The following is a 6000-nucleotide window of genomic DNA, read 5'->3' as shown; positions in this document are numbered from 1 at the left end:
AGTGGCTGTTTGGGCATTTCAGGTGCTTCATCAAGTCCAGGTTATCATAAGTGAAGGGGCTTTTGATGAGGCGTCCATCAAAATATCAGCTTTGTGAAGATATAGCCTCTCATGTCTGCATTTACATTGGGCTTATTCATTCAATATGAATGTATATTTTGTCAGTGAGGTCTGTGTTCTTTGAAAACTCAAATATTTTGAGTCTACAAAATGTCATCTATTTTCAGTGTATGGTATTTTTTGATGAAATGAGGGCTGAATGTAACTCAGTGAATAAAACTGGTTATATATGTCAGAGCATCAGTAAGAATGTGTGTACAGTAAACATGTATTTCTTGTCTATTTTTCTGGTCAGAATAAACTATTTATTGCAGTTATGGCTCAGTGTTAAGGTCAGTTCAACATTTTGTTTTAAGAAATTAAGCTTTTTATTAACCAACACGTTTACATAAACTAGTCCTGTCGCCTCAAACAGTACAGCATGTCTTACGTTGCTTTGCTAATTGATTTCAAGACGTAATATTTGACTGAAAAATCGAATTTACAGAGAATATTTACATTTATGCTATCAAATTTATGCTAGTTCCCACTTCCGCTCATAAACAGCCAGATTTTCTGCGTCTGTGGTAGCGGAAGGTTTACTGAATGACCGGAGCACACCGTACTACGCAATGGGACAGTGTTGTGAAGTCCGCTGTAACGGTTTTCCCGCGGAATTTGACTACTTTACAGGGTTGCCAGGTTTTCACAACAAACTCGACCAATTGCTACTCAAAACTAGCCCAACCCCGGTTCCCCATTAAAAATCGCATTCCGAGGGATAAAATACACGTTTTTTGTCGGGGTTCCCCTGGTAATTTTATATTTCAGAGGCTAAATATGATGTTATTGGGGTCGCTTCAACCCGCTGCTACAGTGTTAAAGTAACCCCGCCAAGAAACGTGTGTTTTACCCCTCAGACTGCGTTTTTTTTTTTTTTACCTGGGGACCCGAAAAATGCGAGTTTTGGGCTAATATTGAGTAACAATTGGGCGGGTTTTGTTGTGAAAACCTGGCAACCCTACAATGGGAAAGCGTCTCTTTCAGCTGGCGTCTTCACTGCACCTCAGTAAGTCAATTTCAGGTGGGTTAACTTAAAAAAAAAGTCAAGTCTGAACAGAAATCGTTACTTTAGCATTATTAGATAATAGAAAATACATTTGTGAAACTATCCAGATTTAATTTTAATTAATGTAAACGTTGTTTCATTACGATGTCAGGCTAAAGAGTTCGTGTTTACATTTGTCTGCACGTGTTGAGTAAAAATAACTTGCAGAGATGGCAAAAGTACACACATCCTTCATTCAAGCAGAAGTACAGATACTCATGTTTAAAAATACTTAGTTAAGTAAAGAAGTCCCTGGTGAAAAAAAACAGCATATGCTGGTAGGTATGTTTTGATGCTGGAATGCTGGTTAGGTAGGTTTTGATGCTGGTTTAAGCTGGTCCTTTGCTGGTTTTTGCTGGTCATGTTGCTGGTCAAGGACCAGCATGAGCCAGCATCAAAACCTACCTAACCAGCATTCCAGCATCAAAACATACCTACCAGCATATGCTGTTTTTTTCACCAGGGGTATGGCCTCAGACATTTATTTAAGTAAAAAGTACCCATTACTACTACCTGTTTTAGTGTCAGGCTGGTAACTGGACCTCATATCATATTGACACTTTAATACAAAATAACTTACATTTAAAATTTGTTAGCTAATGAATGTATCGAGGCTGAACAATCACCGTGCAGAACAGGGCCGGACTGGGACAAAATTTCAGGTTGGGAAATCTCACACTCATCCAGGCCATCCCAAACACCCACAACAAATTCTGAAACCATGGACAACTGTATTTTTTTGTACGGCCATCACATTTAAATAAACGTTTAAAACCTTAGGCTGGGGCTGTGCAAAATAAGAAAAAAGCTCTCTCTTAAACTGCACCTTCTCTTCTAAAAACTAACTAAAAATAAAGACTAACCGATCCATGATTTATTGGAGATTTGTTATGAAATGGTGATCAACCAAATGATGATTAAAACTACTGAGCCTAGTTTGAAAATGAAATAAGTAGAAAGTACAGATATTTCTGTAAAAATGTAAGGAGTAAAAGTAAAAAGCAGTCAGAAAAATAAATAGTGAAGCAAAGTACTGATACTAGAAAAATCTACTTAAGTACAGTAACGAAGTATTTGTATTTGCACGCAACAGATTCGTGAATGCACACTGGTCATTCCCAGCTGTTCTTTTAATGTTTTTAAAGAACAGTTTTTAAAATTTGGCTACTATGGTTCTTCTGTAAATAGAGAGAAATTTCACTGCTTCTGGCTGACCAACAGATGGCACTGTAACACTGTTATTAAATGCCATCATACACTTTTCAGAGCTTTATTTACAATCATGCACCTCAGTTATTCAGCTGCATTTTTTTCTGCATTGAATATTTGCCGGCTATGACTGAGACATGGGATGTGAAGTAATAATAAAAAGAGGAATATATATAGTATAACTATTCTGAAACGTTAAATATTTATTCATCTTTTAATAAATTCCTAAATGATTTATATGGCAGCCCACTGACCTCCTGCAGTATCTTCATGGATCTTGAAGGTGCTTTTCAGCTTCTAAAAAATAAAAAGAGCCTATTTCCCAATCACATCCTTGACATGGAAAATTGACTCAACTCAGTAGTGGTTTAATCAGCAGGTCTCTGTACACTCCTCATGTCTGATACTTTATGAAAACGCTCCTTAATCTACTTAAGGCAGCTTTAACGATCTCATTAGAGACAGGTCAACTGGTCATGTGCTCACTCATTCTTATATCCTGCTTATCCTGCTCAACTAATAGACACATCTGTGCTTTTAACAATCCCTCAGCATCTCTGCGTGCAACATCAAATCTAAACCTTTGTAAGAAGTCTCTTATGTTCAACAGAACTGCATTTATTTGATCAAAAATACAGTAGCATTGTGCAATATAGAACAATTTTAGATAACTGTTTTCTGTTAATATATTTTTGAATGTAATTTTGCCATTATACTCTAGTCTTCAGTTACACAAGAGCACCAAATCAGAATGATTTCTGAAGGAACAAGAAGTATGTCTGCTTATTATTCATGTTTCTGTGGAAACATTTTAATTTATTTATTTATTTATTTATGGATCTCTAATTAATAGAAAGTTCAGAAGAACAGCAATTAATTGAAATAGACTTTTATGTAACAATTTAAATGTCCTTTATGTTGTTTTTGTTTAATTTATTGAATTCTTGCTGAATAAAAGTATTTCTTTAAAGAAATATCTTCCTGAGCACCAACATTTGACAGAAGTATATAGTGTAATTTTGTGGCATTTATATATATATATAAAATAATGTCAAATCTGTGGTCCATTAGTTGATTGGCCAGTAAAAATAGATATAAATAAATACAAATATTTATAATTTACAAAAAGCATTAACATTGATTTTTTGGCTGATTGATTAAGTCATAACAATTCACAATTACAGGGAATTACAATACCAGTCAAAAGTTTTTTAATGTTTTTAAAGAAGTCTCTTCTGCTCACCAAGCCTGAATTTATTTGATGCAAAATACAGCAAAAGCAGTAATATTGTGAAATAGTTTTACTATTGAAAATAACTGTTTTCTATTTGAATATATTTTAAAATGTAATTTATTCCTATCATCAAAGCAAAATTTTCAGCATCATTACTCCAGTCACATGATCCTTCAGGATCTTGCTGTTCAAAAAACATTTATTTATTTATTATTTTTTATTTTTATCAATATTCAAAACAGTTGAGTTTCAGGATTATTTGATGAATAGAAAGATCCAAAAATCATTATAAATGATTTACATTTATAATGATATACATTAGAAATTATATAAATTAATACTTTTATTTAACCAGGATGCTTTTAATCGGTCAAAAGTGATGAAAATGACATTTATATTGTTACAAAAGATTTCTTTCACATAAATGCTGCTCTTCTGAACTTTCTATTCATCAAAGAACCCTGAAAAAAATTCTACTCAGCTGTTTTCAACATAATAATAATAATAATTGTTTTGTGAGCAGCAAATCAGAATATTAAAATGATTTCTGCAGGATCATGATGCTAAAAATTCAGCACTGAAATCACAGGAATAAATTACATTTTAAAATACATTCAAATAGGAAACAGTTATTTTAAAAAGTAAAACTATTTCCAAATTTTTCTGTTGGTGGCACTAGAGGGTTTGCGAGATTGGCACCGTGACCAGGGATATCAAACATAATCTCTCTGCCAAAACATTTTCACAGCTGCCATGGACTCCCAGCCAGAACACATAGAATAAAAAAGAAAACCAACAGATATATAGCTTGGCCCCTAAAAATAACCTTATGTCTCAAGATTTGGAAGCAAAACACGCTTGTTACAGCCCAGTCAAACTATTGGGAAGGAGATTTTATTACATAAGATGATTGTGTTCCTTGAGGCAATGTTCAAGCAGAAAATGGTGTAATAATCTTAGAGATTTATGTCATATTTATTTCCGCTTACCCTAATGGTTGGAAGTCTGAATGTATTTGTTTTATTGATGCTGAATGTACATAGACGTTTCCTCTGTAGATATCCCTGTGGTCACCTTGTCTTATTACCGGTAGGCCTAAATGTGCCTCAGTGATTTGGGAATAATCCTCTGCTCAACCTTTATGGCCAATAACTCTAAAGCTTTCACAAAGCCAGATCAAATATGAGACACTAAACAGCTCAGTGGAAAATCTGTGCAGGGCAGAGAGGACTAAATGGGTTGAAATGGAATCAGATTGTGCTGCGCTTGTACAGGTACCAGTAAGTGCCGCTAAGTGGCTCTTTCATCCAGTGAACAGTCTGAAAATTGGACTCCTGTAGGAATCGGCATTTCATATGAGATGTTCCATTAGGTTACATCTGATGGACCTCACTTAGACTGCACAGGAACTTTAATGCTTTCATATTGAGAGCCTCTGATGCAAAGTGCTGATTCTAACATCATCAGTATTTTGGGTAGCAGAAGAAATCATTATCTTCTGAAGCATAAGCACTTGAATAGTATCCAAAGAGATATTGGAAAGTTTAGAGTAAATGGGAACGTGTGATAGGTATGAAAGAATTTTTATTATTTTTATTTTTTTTAATTTTGCGTGTGTATAAGAGCTGCTTTGAGTTTCCTCTGTTTGAGGAACAGATGGAATTGGTGATTTAAAACTAGCAGATCAGAAATAGAAGGAAGAAAATCATGGAACCAATCAGAAGGTTGACTGATCGGTCAAGGTTATTTTCCTCAGGGCTGGAAACATGTTACATAACTTGACATATAGGAACATGTTTGTGCTCGGCTTACAGTAATTGAAGGGCACTCGTATAGTGCATTCATGTTTACAGGAGAAGTAAATAGAATATAAAACCAAAAACATTTCCCATAATACCACATCTCATTCTCACTCCCAAGGCATCAAAAGCTAAAGGATGGAGCTCCATTGATTTTAGTGAGAAACCTTTGGCTTCAGTACAGAGATGTGAAGGGCATGGGAATGTTATTATCATGAATTTATATATTGGGGTATAATTTTGTCATTATGACATATGTTGTGGTAAGATCCTCAAGTCAAAGGGATGGTTCATTTAAAAATGAAGATTCTGCCATATACTCTCATATCTTCTGAAAACAAATTGAGATATTTTTGATGAAATCTGAGAGCTTCTGAGCCTGCATAGACAGCAAAGCAACTACCACGTTCAATGCCTAGAAAGGCAAGGACATTGTTAAAATCGTCCAGGTGACAATTGTGGTTTAAAGTTAATTTTATGAAGCTATGAGAATACTGTGCGCAAAGAAAACAAAATAACAAATTTATTAAACAATTTCTTCTCTTCTGTGTCAGCCTCTGCCATGCTTTCACAACATTACCATGAAAAGATGAATGAAGGTCTTATGGGTT

General features: G+C 34.6%; 1 protein-coding gene across 1 annotated transcript in view; it reads left to right on the top strand.

Moving 5' to 3' along the window:
- The first annotated feature begins 1080 nt into the window (after nucleotides 1–1080).
- The window catches only part of pde4ba (phosphodiesterase 4B, cAMP-specific a), a 188569-nt gene continuing 183649 nt past the window's right edge, over nucleotides 1081–6000 (top strand). Inside the window, exon 1 of the mRNA XM_051111564.1 lies at nucleotides 1081–1123. The gene's annotated coding sequence lies outside the window, so the exon portion shown is untranslated. The remainder of the gene's footprint in view (nucleotides 1124–6000) is intronic.

The sequence above is a fragment of the Labeo rohita genome, chromosome 6, assembly GCF_022985175.1.
Source record: "Labeo rohita strain BAU-BD-2019 chromosome 6, IGBB_LRoh.1.0, whole genome shotgun sequence".
Lineage (NCBI taxonomy): Eukaryota > Metazoa > Chordata > Actinopteri > Cypriniformes > Cyprinidae > Labeo > Labeo rohita.
This window is presented reverse-complemented; position numbering and strand designations above follow the sequence as displayed.